At 37.6% G+C, this 13,502-nt stretch overlaps 1 protein-coding gene across 1 annotated transcript in view; it reads left to right on the top strand.

Moving 5' to 3' along the window:
- The window catches only part of fbrsl1 (fibrosin-like 1), a 342,013-nt gene that overhangs the window by 236,630 nt on the left and 91,881 nt on the right, over nucleotides 1-13,502 (top strand).

Below are 13,502 nucleotides of genomic sequence, written 5' to 3'. Positions count from 1 at the left end.
ATATATATAGATATAGATATATATATATATATATATATATATATATATATATATATATATATATATATAGATATACAATTTGCTGGACAGTTTTATCTCTGGTTTTATAATGTGATATACGATCGTGTCAACGGACATTAAATGATGACAGTACCGGTTTCATCTGAATTTGCAGGTTCTCCAACATCCACACAAGCTTTCCACAAGCTCCACACAAGGTGTTATATTTGCATATTATTTGCAAAATAAACAACCGCTACAGACATATAGTGATGGATAGATAGTTGTCAGATTATACCATTATGTCTAATTTGTTATTCAAATGGGCTCTGGTCACGAATGCTTTCAAGATTTGGTTAGCGGTTTGTAGGTTGGCAGATCTTTTTCCGGTGCAATGTTTTTTCCCCAGCACCTTTAGCGCTTGTTTATCTTTTAATATTGATAACCCTGATATGTCTGTCACCCATATAAACAGCATGTAGCTCCAGTGGAAGTGTAACACGTGTTAATTCCCCTGCAGTTAAGCAATTACTCCCTGCTAAATGAATGTGATAGCATAACTAATCTCCTGTAAGCCAAGCTCCCAGTTCAGTGGAAAACGTCTCCGGCGTGCTCTATAAATAATACATTGATAGCGAGCAGCAATTTGCATTAACCGCAGCTCACGCTAGTCAATAGGCTTTTATCTCTCTCCTCATTGAGGCAGATGGTAAGAGAAAACCTCTTTGGATTTGACACGATGAGGAGAGGGACTTTTAGAACCTGCTATTCTTTTAACACTAGTAGGCTTCAGAGAAAAGAGAAATGGGGTATTCCACACTTATTTTGGGGTCTTTTACTTTCTTTCTTTCTCTGTGGGCCTCATTCTCTCAACTAGCCCATTTCATCAAATTCTAGATGATAATATCGTGGATGCATCTTATTGGTCACAAGTTATGTGTTTGTTTGTTTTTGTTCTAGGCATTTGAACTGATCGTTACAGATCTAGGGCAAAGAAAGAGAGAAAATAGAGATATAGAGAAGCCGAGTTTGAGACGAACGGTGTTTTTATTTTGATAATTCTGTGTTGATCCTCATAGTTCTGGCCTATTGAGATCAACTGTTTCTGCAGTTTTCTACCAATGTGCCTCATATGATGCTATTTTAAAAGTTCATTATTTTGTTTATTGGGTGTAATAAAATAGGTTAACATGCTTAATGTTCCAAAAAAACATTATTTTTCACATATTGTACATTATTACAGCTTCTCTATTCCCAGTCTGTTTGAAACATGCTGATTTCTCCAAGGCACCTCTTTACAAAAAGCTCAGAGTGCTCTGATTGGCCAGCTGACCCAGTGCATTGTGACTGGACAAATCGTGAGCTTCAGCTTCCAAGGCTTCTAAAGCATTTGTAAACACGCAGTTAATAATGTCGTCGGTTTTATCATAGCAGTTCGAGTGGGATTCTGAAAATGCAGATGATCAAGCAGATCCAGTGTAAGTATAGTCTTTGTATATAGCTGGCGTTGTTCTCTTTTAGGTTCAGGAAGCTGTACTCTGTAAAATGCGCTGTACATAAACAAACTTTTGGGTTTTACTGCTAGGGAACAGCTATATAAATAAATCATAACCTCTGATTTCCAGGCAGGTCTGGAAAAATAAATCACTTTGTGGAAGACTAAGAGCTTTTGAAACTTTGCAGATCGAATATGTGCACAGATACATTACATTAATAAAACACATTGTTGTTACATGCACCTCCATATACCTAAATTTGTTTATGTCTGCGCAAATCATTTTACACCAGACTGCTTTGTGAATGAAGGTCAGTACAAAGGGATAATACAAAACACAGGTTTTGCTAAAAAGCTGTTACTCAAGGATGGATCAGTACAAACTGTTTGTGATCCAGCTTATAGTCTCCGGAGCAATACTGGTTATGGCAGTATGGCAGGCGCTTTATTACAGTTCGTCAGAGTTGTTTTACGGATTTAAAGTTTACCAGGTTATTAAAGGGTTAGTTGACCCAAAAATGAAAATAATGTAATTTATTACTTACCCTCATGTCGTTCTACAGCCGTAACACATCTTCCGAACACAAATTAAGATATTGTTGATGAAATCTGATGGCTCAGTGAGGCCTCTATTGATAGCAATGCCATTCAAACTCTTAAGGTCCATAAAGGTACTAAAAACATATTTGAAACAGTTCATGTGAGTTCAGTGGTTCTATCCAGTCGGGCCAGTGGTTCAAATTTTTACTTGCCCCGCCAAAGTTTTCACTTGCCCCACAACAAAAAAAATTAAAGTAAAAGACAAGAAAATGGGTCTATAAAATAAGCATATTTATTGTTTTCATTGTCTTTGTTACAGTTAACCTCAATAAATCGGGTTATGACACCGAAAGCTACTAGATAAACTTATTTTTTAAATATTGTTAGACAAATAAACAGTAAGTAATAAAATAGTAACAAATAATCAAATTACGAGTAATAGCACAAATAAATACAACAGAACAAACATATAAATAAAATGGCGCTTTTCAAGTTTTTCATGTAGGTTTAAACAGGAGATTTTCAGGTACAGAAATTGTAATCTAATGTATAACTATATAACTATAGAATAGATTAAACTTTATTAAAGTTAATCAGTCAAGAACAGTTACAGATGCATAAAATGTTTTTAATGTTGACGTTAAAGGTTCTCTAAGCGACCCTGAGCGGAGTAACTTCCTGTTGACGTTTGAAGTGTTGTCAAACAAAACAGAGGCTAGCAAGACCCTCCCTCCTCCTCCTCCCCCTCCCATCCGTGCTTCCTGAAACAGTCATGAACGCGCATTTAAAATCATTCTTGTCGGTTATTGGCTGGAGCATGTTTATTATAATTCGTGGTCCAGGCTGCACCAGTTTGTTTTTGTTGCCGTTTTTGGAGCTTGTGGCGACTACAGAGACCGCGTTTTTTACAGTGTGTTCAGGGGACAGGCAGCTAGCGGATAGTGAGGAGATGTTTGCTGTATGTGACAAAAAATGTTTTGGCCTAAAAACGCGTGACATCGCTCAGAGGACCTTTAAATACTGTTATTTGAAATTATAAAAAAAAATGAAGACACTTTAAACGTGAAATTAAACCCGCCAGTAGGTGGCAGCGAATCACTGTTAATGAGCGAATCATTGAGATTCAACCGATTCATTCAAACGGCTGATTCACACAGGAAGTGTTGCTCAGAGACGTAAAACAATGCTGTGGACTTTGGAACTATTTTCGTTGGCGAAATAGAGTGAAACAGGCAAATTGGTTTCTTAAATGTAAGTCACTTGATATTAAGTTCTTGTTCATTAAACTGTACGCTGAATAAAATCAATATCACATTTGTAATCATGCATATTTGGAGTGGCATGTAATCATATTTGGAGAAAAACTGCGCTCTTTGTGTAATATTTGTTAACTATATTAAATTATATAAATATGAAATATATACAGGGGCATTTTTGCCCCTTATCTTGAATTGTGGGGCATTCTAAAGGCATTTTAAGACTAAATCACGAAGTGAAATCGTGCACTCTAAATATGCACGTGCACTAGTCTGACCTACTAGACTATGTCACGTAGTGTATGCGTGCACTCAATGGGTGTTTTTTTGTTTGTTTTTTGTAAAGTGAGGGACATACTCGATAATATCAGATCGTTAAATGAACAATTACGATATCATAGACGATATTTATCGCACACCCTACAGCTCTGGCCCGATCGGGCAAGTGACCGTTCCGTCTACTGTCCCAAACGTCGTTCACACTGGCCCCGGGCCATCGGGCAGTCCTTATTGTCGAGCCCTGATATTATAAAGCGACAAGAATACTTTTTGTATTTTTTGTCACTAAGCCATCGGATTTCATCAACAATATCTTAATTTGTGTTTGGAAGATGAATGAAGGTCTTACGGGTGTAGAACGAAATGAGGGTGAGTAAGAAATGACATTATTTTCATTTTTGGGAGAACTAACCCTTTAAGTACCCCCGGAAAAGACATAAGGTCTGTATTAATTTCTTTACTGTTAGTTGCAAAATGTGTATTTGTAATTTGCTGTGTATGTTGATGATAATGCAAGAGAGAGTGAGTTTATGGATAAGTCTTTAATGCGCACTTCTTGTACTGTGTTTTATTCAGCACACAGTGATTTTCTGGAGTGAAAACGGACGCTTCATCTTTTGTGTGATGTACAATAAACTTCATAAAACTCATCAGTAAAGTGTAAGCCATCATTCGGACGGGGTCCACTACAAAAGCCTTGTACTAATAGTAGATAAAAGCAAGATGACAACATAAGTTATAACCATAATTAAACTTAACTATACCTGTTCTGTCTCCATGTAGCATATACTATCTGGCTCTGTAGGCATCATTGTCCGACTCGGGTTCAAACATATAAGGCTGAACACTGCTACTGACAGTTTACGACAGTTTACGTGCGTGAGATTGTCCTGTTTTGTTGAACTTTACATGAGCTTTTGAAACTCTGCCCTCTTGAAAGGGGGCCAGGAGCAGCAGCTCAAAAAAACAGCTTGTTTTTGCTCACCCCAAAAAGCAATTTTAACATGCTATAAAAATATCTGTGGGGTATTTTGAGCTAAAACTTCACATACACACTCTGGGGACATCAGAGACTTATTTTATTTCTTGTAAAAAGGGGCATAATAGATCCCCTTAAAGTGTGTAGTATGCAATGCCTACTGTTCTGTATGTATGTAAGTATGGAAACTAGTTTTCTGTTGATTTTAGTAGAACTTGCTCTCTGTTACTGATTTCAGTTTTTGGTTTTAGCACATGGAGGGCAATTCTGTCCATGCTAAATGCAGAAAAAGATGTTTTTGCACCAGTGAAAAGAACATGTGGAAGCAATTGTAGCGTTCAGAGTCAGAGAGAGTTTGTGTTCCTTAGAAAGAATGCATCAAGTCGATTTCTTGTCTTTTTTTCTGAGAGCTTGAGCTGGAGATAATAGTAGGTAAGAGGTGGTTAGAGGGTATTGAGAAGCTGAGCAATGGTTGTGGTGGTATTTATGTCCAGGTGCGCAGGTGAATGGCTCGTAGGTGTTTTTCTGTGCGCTTATCCATCTTAAACAATGAGCACAAGCAAGATTTACCACTTCAAAAATCAGTCTTTTGTAATTGCTTTGAATAAAGAAAAGACTAAACACTGTTATTTGTAATTACATACATTAAATCTAATCTATAGCATTAATCTTTCCCTCCTGTTGAATAGTAACAGGTGTCCTCCCCTGAACAATAGCTTCTTTGAACAGTTGCAGGAAGAACATGAACATTCTCTCTCATGGCATTTTTACACATTACTACATTATAAAACGGCCTGCAGGTGCGCTGGAGGGGCGTAATCAGTTGGGCTGATTTGAATAAAATTGCTTCATGCGTAGATCGAGTCCACTTATTAGCAAAGACATCACGACTTGTTCAAAGAAAACAGCACGCGTGGTGCATGACAGATGATACTGCCTGAGGACGAGATACACCCTTGAAATTACATAAACAGTTGTGGCCAAAAGTTTTGGAACTAGATGCATTTTATATTTGTATTCATAAACAGTATTGTACGATTTTGGTTTTCATTGTTCTGCCTTTTTTTGAACAGTCATTTCCTGTTTTGAATTGGCTGACAGCTGTTTTTGTGTTTGTTTCTAAAGGAAATGATTTCTTTTAAAGGTTTCTGTAAAGAAAGATTAGACTTTGATAAAGAACCCAGCTGATGTGATTCAACCTTTTATCTGGATTCATTTTCATGCCACCAGTATTTCTCAGTATTTTAAGCCGATTTTTAGCATATATTAGTATGTTAAGTCTTATAATGTAGTATCTTAAAGTCAACATTTGCATAATTGCCTAATGCATGTTTCTTATTGTGAATTTTATCTGTGCGTGTTTTTCCATAGAAAGTATTTGTCGTTTTTAATCAGTTGTTCTTTCTACAACATTACTTCCTTTTTTTCCACGGATGACATTTAGGCTGTGGACTTTTGGGTAACTGTTCTAATAGTTGATTGTAATATCCACTTTTCAATTTCCGGTTAGTTCCAGGGAAGAGAAGAAATTGTTGAATAAAGTCGTTATTTTTGTTTTGTTTTTGCGCACAAAAAGTATTCTCACTGCTTCATAACATTAAGGTTGAACCACTGTAGTCACGTGGACTATTTTAGCAATGTCTTTACTACCTTTCTCGACCTTGAATGTGGTACTTACGTTGCTTTCTATGGGGGATCAGAAACCTCTTGATTTATCAAAAATATCTTAATTTGTGTTCTGAAGATGATCGAAGGTCTTACGGGTATGGAACAACACGAGGGTGAGTAATTAATGACAGAAATTTAAGCAATTTTGGGGTGAACTATCCCCTTTAAGTATCTGATTCCAAAATTGGAATCGATTTTCGATTCCCATTCAATTACATTGGTTATGATTCAAATGCTTTCAGTTCAAATGAATCATTTAAAGGATTAGTCCACTTTTAAATACACTTTTCCTGATAAATTTACTCACCCCCATGTCATCCAAGATGTTCATGTCTTTCTTTCGTCAGTCGAAAAAAAATGAAGGTTTTTGAGGAAAACATTCCAGGATTTTTCTCCTTACAGTGGATTTCAATGGCTACCAACCGGTTGAAGGTCAAAATTACCGTTTCAGTGCAGCTTCAAGGGCTTTAAATGATACCTGGTGAGTAATAAGGGTCTTATCTAGCGAATCGATCGGTCATTTTCGAAAAAAATACAACCGTTTATGCTTTATAAACAAAATATCGCCTTGAACGTACTTTCCGCTTCCGCATTCTTCATAACACTTACGCTGAATGTCCTATGCCTTCCCTATTCAAGTTACAGAAAAAAACTAAAATGCCGCCGCGTTCGTTACGTAGGTAGAATAGGGAAGGCGTAGGACATTCAGCGTAAGCGTTATGAAGAATGCGGAAGCGGAAAGTACGTTTAAAGCGATATTTTGTTTCTTTTCGACTGACGAAAGAAAGACATGAACATCTTGGATGACATGGGGGTGAGTAAATTTATCAGGAAAAGTGTATTTAAAAGTGGACTGATCCCTTAAAATGAAGCATCTTAAAATATAGTTTAGTTCTGCAGTTAGACATGTAAGAAAAAACGTATGAAAAGCATCTGGATTGGCATTTGAACCATAACACAATCCATTCAATCCGGTAGCTGCATTGTCACAGATTTTCCACAGTTGCATGACTCAGGAACAGAGCTGTCAGGTGTGATTCTATCTTACCTGACAGGTGAACACTGAAAACTGTCTATTGTGTTGGGCAGCTTAAAGAGATTTCTGTTATTTCATTCCTCTTGTATCTCTGCCCGTTACATCAGTGTGACAGCATGTCACATAACACACCCAGCCATTTCAGCCACTTCAGGCAAACACAGACATTTTTCCCCTTTAAGTGAAGGGCTTTACAGCTGACGAGCATTACTGTCTTTATTGACAGCCTAACCCATCTCCATCTCTCAATTCAAGCTATTTGTCCTGTCAAATATCATGTTGTTCAGTGTGACACTGGAAGCATTAGCGCCACACGCTTGGCTTTTATCTTTGTGTTGGCCCCAATTTGATGGGCCACTGCTTTTTAAAACCCACCCGTTTTTATTAACTCCTTTACCTAAACAGTCTTACATGGAATCGCCATGCTAGCAAGCATTTGAGATCTGAATGCTACTGTGTTTTTGTAGCACATCAAGCTGTTTTATCCCAGATCAAGGAAAATGTGATTTCTCATGATGACCCATGTAATGGAAGTACTAGATTAAGTTAAGTGATATCATGTACATCAGCTTGCTTACTGCTAATGTGTGAGTTATTACGTATGTTAGCATGCTAAATTTGAGCATGTTGAGTAAACAGCAGTCTAACTGTTGTGATTTATACTGTGTTATTTTAAAGGATTAGTTCAATTACCCCAAGATTTACTCGCCTTCAAGCCATCCTAGGTGTACATGACTTTCTTCTTTCTTATGAACACAATCTGAGATATATTAATAAATATCCTGACGCATCCAAGCTTTATAATGGCAGTGAGCAGGACCAATGAGTATGAAGCTGATGAAAGTGGGTTAATAAAGGCCTTCTGAAATGAAGCGATGCATTTGTGAAAAAAAAAAAAAATAAAAAAAAATCCATATTTAATGAAGTAAAATATCTAGCTTCCGCCAGACCGTCTTCCGTATTCAACTTACGGAGAAAGTGTAAAACTCCCACAGTTCAAAAAGCTTAAGCAACCTATTCAACTTACGGAAAAAGTGTAACTTGCGCGAGTGTAACTAATGTTACCAGTTCTGTGTTTTTTTCCTAAAAAATAAACACCATCCAGTTTTTATTTTAGTAATGCAAAAAAAAAAAATGTTAATATGTAATTTAATAAAAAAAAAAAAAAAAATTTTATCATGGTAGTAGTTATGCTTTTATGCTGATTTAAATACAATTAAATAAATGTAATCAGTTAAATACATCATTGTATTAGTTTATCTACTGTAAAGTACAGAATTACTGTATAGTGATTAGAATTTGTCAAAAAATCTTATGCTTAATTTACACAATATTATCACATTGCAAAAAATGTATTGGCCCCAAAAAGGCTTCATTTATTAATGCAAAATGGATCACATTTTTTTCCATGTTAAAATGTGACCCAGACATGTTTTTGTGATTTTCGTCCATATACGCCACATGCCTTTTCAGACTAGTCTGCACACGTACCTACTATATATCAGTGCACCTCTGCCTCTTTCTACAGTCTTTCTCCCTGACAAATTATTTCCCTGCCCCTTTTTTAGCTCTGTTTTCCTCTCCGCATCGTTTCGATGATCTGAGGGAACTAATGATCTGTAATGTACCCTCTACCCCTAGACCCTTCTCAGCTGTCTTTTCTATCTCTCCTCTCATCCTCCTTTTCTCATATTCAGTCATAAACAGGCCACCCACAGGCTTGCTGACAGGCCTCTAATAGTTTTTTTATGGAGGTGAAGATGGAGCGGCTTAATGTTTCGACACAAGCAATCATCGCTCCTCATCTCTTTAATGAAATTAGATTAAGTGCACCTGGGGAAGGGCTGAGGAGAGGGAGGCCGAACGCCGGTTAGGACGCTAGCTTTCATTTAAAACCAATTTGCCTGCAATATTCCACCATCAGCCTGGGATTCAGCATGCAGTCGGAACGGAGGGTGAATGAGATCACACTGGCACAGACGGGTTTAATTCTCTTCCCCGCGGGCGGCGTGAAATTATAACTGACACATTCGACACACACTTTAATATGGAGATGCCATTTTTCTTCTGTCCAGCATGGCTTTCATTCTCTATCTTCTCTATAGCTTTCTTCAGCTCACTGGTTTCCCTCACTTGCCTATAATTTCTCTCTCTCTCTCTCTCTCTCTGTTTCTCTTACTTTATTTCTCTTTCTTTCTCTTAATGGCATCATAACGTTACCTCTCTTCGAACCGCTAAAGCATGGATGAGGTTTTCTTTCTAATTTATTTATATTATGATTGTGTCCAATGTTCTCTTCTTCAATTTGAGAGAATGTTTTCTTTGAATGTCAAGAGTTACGTCTGGTCCGTGTTTTCCTCGCTATTTTGCGGTGCTTCTAATACGCATGAGGATGGAAGCAGAGATATTAGCCAAAATTGTATTTGAATATGTTTCTATTTGAAAGGATGGTGACTATGGGACTTTTTGCAGGTTTTTTGTTTTGTTTTGTTTTTTTTTACAATTTTTAAGAAAAAGTGAATGAATTTGATTTACTTTGACATGCAAATGGGAACATTTAAGGCTTAGAGGAGCAGTTCACTCAAAAATGAAAATTACTGTCATTCACATTCATGTCGTTTCAAACTCTTTCATCCTTCCATAGAATACAAATGGAGATGTTTTACAGCACGTTCATACTGCTCTTTTCCACACAATGTAAACAAGCCGTGTCCACAGGCTGTCGTGCACCAAAAACATCTTATAAATATCATAAAATTTGTCCGTATGACTTGTGCACTATATTACAAGCCATATCATTCATGAACAAGTTGAAATTCAAATTATTCATCAAATATTTCCATTCATAAGCTCATAAATCTTATTTACAATCAAAACATTCTTTAGATGCATTGCACCATGTTTGACATCATTGATGCCATACGTAATTGTTTTTTTGCTGTTTAAATGATGATGAGCGCACCAATTCAAATATTGGAGAATGAGATTTGAGAGCTGAAGTGTCCCCGTTGGTCTGTTCCACACATATTGGTATTGTATGACTTCAGACAACTTGTAAAATAACACATGAGTCATATGACCAACTCGTGTGGTTTCTTTACGGTGGTTTTTGTCATTTTTGGAGTTTGACAGCTGTGGTCACTATGAATTTTTTGGAAAAGAGCTGGATGAATGTTCTTCAGATTTCGACATGTGTGTTCCACGGAATAAGTAGCAGCATATGGGTTTGGAACAACATGAAGGTGAGTGAATAATTACAGAATGTTTAACTGCGTTCATGTTTTTGACTTGACTATGAAAGAGTAATATGTCCTGTAGGGCTTGACGCCAACCTCATTAAAGCATCACCGCTGAAATGATGTCTCCACAAATACACATCATAGATGGCTGGCAAGGACACATTCACTTTGACATACACTTGTGAAATAGTGCTTATTATATTGTCTGTTTATTCTGGCATCGAAGAGAAGTTGAGTGAGGCCAAACGTAATCACGATGTGAATTATTGTTGGAGTGGAACGGGTGCTCAAGGTATTGTCTGAAAAGAGAATTAGTTGGTGGAAATTATGAACAGCCTGCTTATGATTGTGTTTAGGGTGTTTTCACACGTTGTTCAATTGCTTGTTCCGAACCCAATTCGATTCAGTTCTTCTGAAACCTTCTAGACCAAACTTCCAAGTAAACTGCAATTCGTTGGGCAAATTCAGAACAAGCAAATTGTAACATCAGGCATAATAGTAAGCAGTGCTAGTGCAATGGTTTCTGGGATACTTGGTTACAGTTCTTGTGGTTTTCTGTCCTAATTCTAGGTGTCTGTTATCCTTTTTTGAACAAAACTGTGGATCAAAGTCAGGTGTTTCCTGCAATCTGAGCATGTTAATGTGTGCTTTGAAAGGTGGATTGTCGTGGCAATCTACCCAGTCCTTTTGCAAGGAACGGTGTGTGAATAACAAGCCAAGCGCTATAAACATTTTTCCACATCAGTAATAAAACTAAAATTGAGTCCATATTGGATGCAGATGTTGTCTGCTGAGAAAACATTTGGTGCATATGTGTGTGTGTGTGTGTGTGCGCACATGTGTCAGACTGGAGTATTTCTGATCGTGCATAAACATGATGCTTAAGTGCCTCTTATTCAATAAACATTGGCGGACGTTAACTACTCGCAGCTTGTTGCCAGTGCTTTGTGTTTCCAACTGGAGCTTGAAAACCAAGATTTGTCCCAGCCAGGGCTTGTCTGGAGAAGTTTTACATGAGCTGAGGTTTCACTTCTCTTCCAAGAAATGACACAGACAATCAGAGGCAACTCGCAGAAGGGCTCACTGCGACTATTAGCCCATGTCATTGATTGTAATGCACCCCGTGTGAGACGAGACTTTCGTACACATTTCAATTGAACGTAGAACCCTGTGCAGTTTGTGAAACGTATCTTTGTAGTCTTCACAAGGGGTGCTTATTTGCTCTGATGATTTTTGTTAAAACTGTAATTGAAAAGGAACGTATTTTTGTATGTTAATCTTTGTCACTCTATATGTGGAACATTATATGTGGAAAGTCATGTTCTTAAAGAGAGAGTTCATCCATAAATCAACATTAAATATGCCTTATATCATATTTATGATATATTAAATAATATTTATGCGTGGATATTAAACAATATATTAAAATTAAAAATGTTATTTATCTGATAGTTTTAATATATTATGCATAATATAATAATTCTATATAGAAACCTGTGTAGTTTGTGAAATGCATCTTTGTCACCTTATACACAGTGAAAAGCCATATATAAAATATAATATAACCAATCTAATTAAAATGTATACTCTCCAATGTATACAATTTCAAAACCCAGAATGTGCTCGTTTTTTCTGAACTGCAGGTATGTTGATGATGTATGCAGAAAGAGGAAACCCTCTAGGGAGAAAGCGTTCCGAGATGACGACCAAAACACACAAGCCCGACTGCTTTCAATTATAGTTTGGATACAGCGATTGAGTCCCTCATGAAAATAATAGAGCCCGCTTTGATCCGTTCCACTGAGGGGAAAAGGTTGCAGGCCTTGAAAGATTACAGGAAAAAATAATTATTGTATCAAGGAGGCCCACATAAAACTTTATAGAGGCTTTTGAGGCACAGGGGGTAAAGGGAAGCAAGTCCTAACGATGCTAGTCACTAGCGCTTATTTGCCAGATTTTCCTTTTTTAGCAGCTTTTAATGGCTTGGTTATAGTCTGGGCTGTTTTATAACTTAAGGCAACCCGTGTCTCACTGCGCTTTTATTATAGTTCAGAGGAGCCCTAACATACTGCAACTTCATTTGTGTAATTTACTTTCATATGCTAGATAGCGTCTGCATTTTAGCGCACTTAGCAGCGCGCGCTAACTCTTATGAGTTCTGACAGGGTTGTTCTGGAGCGAAATCAGCAGCAGACTGGCATTAACCCCACCTCCCTGCTGGCAGCACAGATAGGTTAGATGGAGCCTCGATTAAATTAATTTGACTTCATTAGCAGAAACCTGCTACAGTCAGAGCACCCGTGGTGTTGCTGTAGAGGGGCATTGGGAGACGCCTGGCAGAGGATCGTAGGAAAGCTAACACATGGCCTTGACAGCCGGAATATGCAAGCCCATGGACGGAGGGATGGCTGCCAAATGAGTGTGATGTGCGTCAGTAGCTTTAGGGGAGCTCCATCAACGCCCACCCTCAACCCTGATGCCCCATAAGGCCATGATGCTAAGTTGCAATCCAGTGCTAGTTCTGTCAGTTTGGACCTACTGGCATAAAAGTGCCCTGTCATTGTTTTATAACAGTATTGTATTATGCATTTTTGTTTTTCTAGTAAGCAAAATGGACATTTTTACAAACTAAAGAAAGCACTGATGGATAGGAACAGGTTAGGCCCACATAAAAACACTCTATTCAAGTGCGTAAAAAATAGATGTTTCTTACTACGCAACCTCATTTTTATGCTTTGTGTTCCAAATGTGTCAGATCTCAATTCATTTCGCAACACTACATGTTGTATATTTTTTAATGTCAACTGCTGTTACAGCAGAACAAGAACTTGCCTGAATAATTACATATTTGGTTTAAGTTCGCCCCCTTGAGTACTGTAGTCAGTTAGCGCTTAGTCTCGCGTAGCCAGAAAGTCAGAATAAGGCAGAAGGTCTTCTCTTGGCCAAGGACCACCAAAGAGGACATCTGAAGGACATGTAAAGCAACCAATCACAGTTCATTTTGTTCCGC

This window comes from Megalobrama amblycephala, linkage group LG4 (genome assembly GCF_018812025.1).
Source record: "Megalobrama amblycephala isolate DHTTF-2021 linkage group LG4, ASM1881202v1, whole genome shotgun sequence".
In the NCBI taxonomy this organism is placed as follows: domain Eukaryota; kingdom Metazoa; phylum Chordata; class Actinopteri; order Cypriniformes; family Xenocyprididae; genus Megalobrama; species Megalobrama amblycephala.
This window is presented reverse-complemented; position numbering and strand designations above follow the sequence as displayed.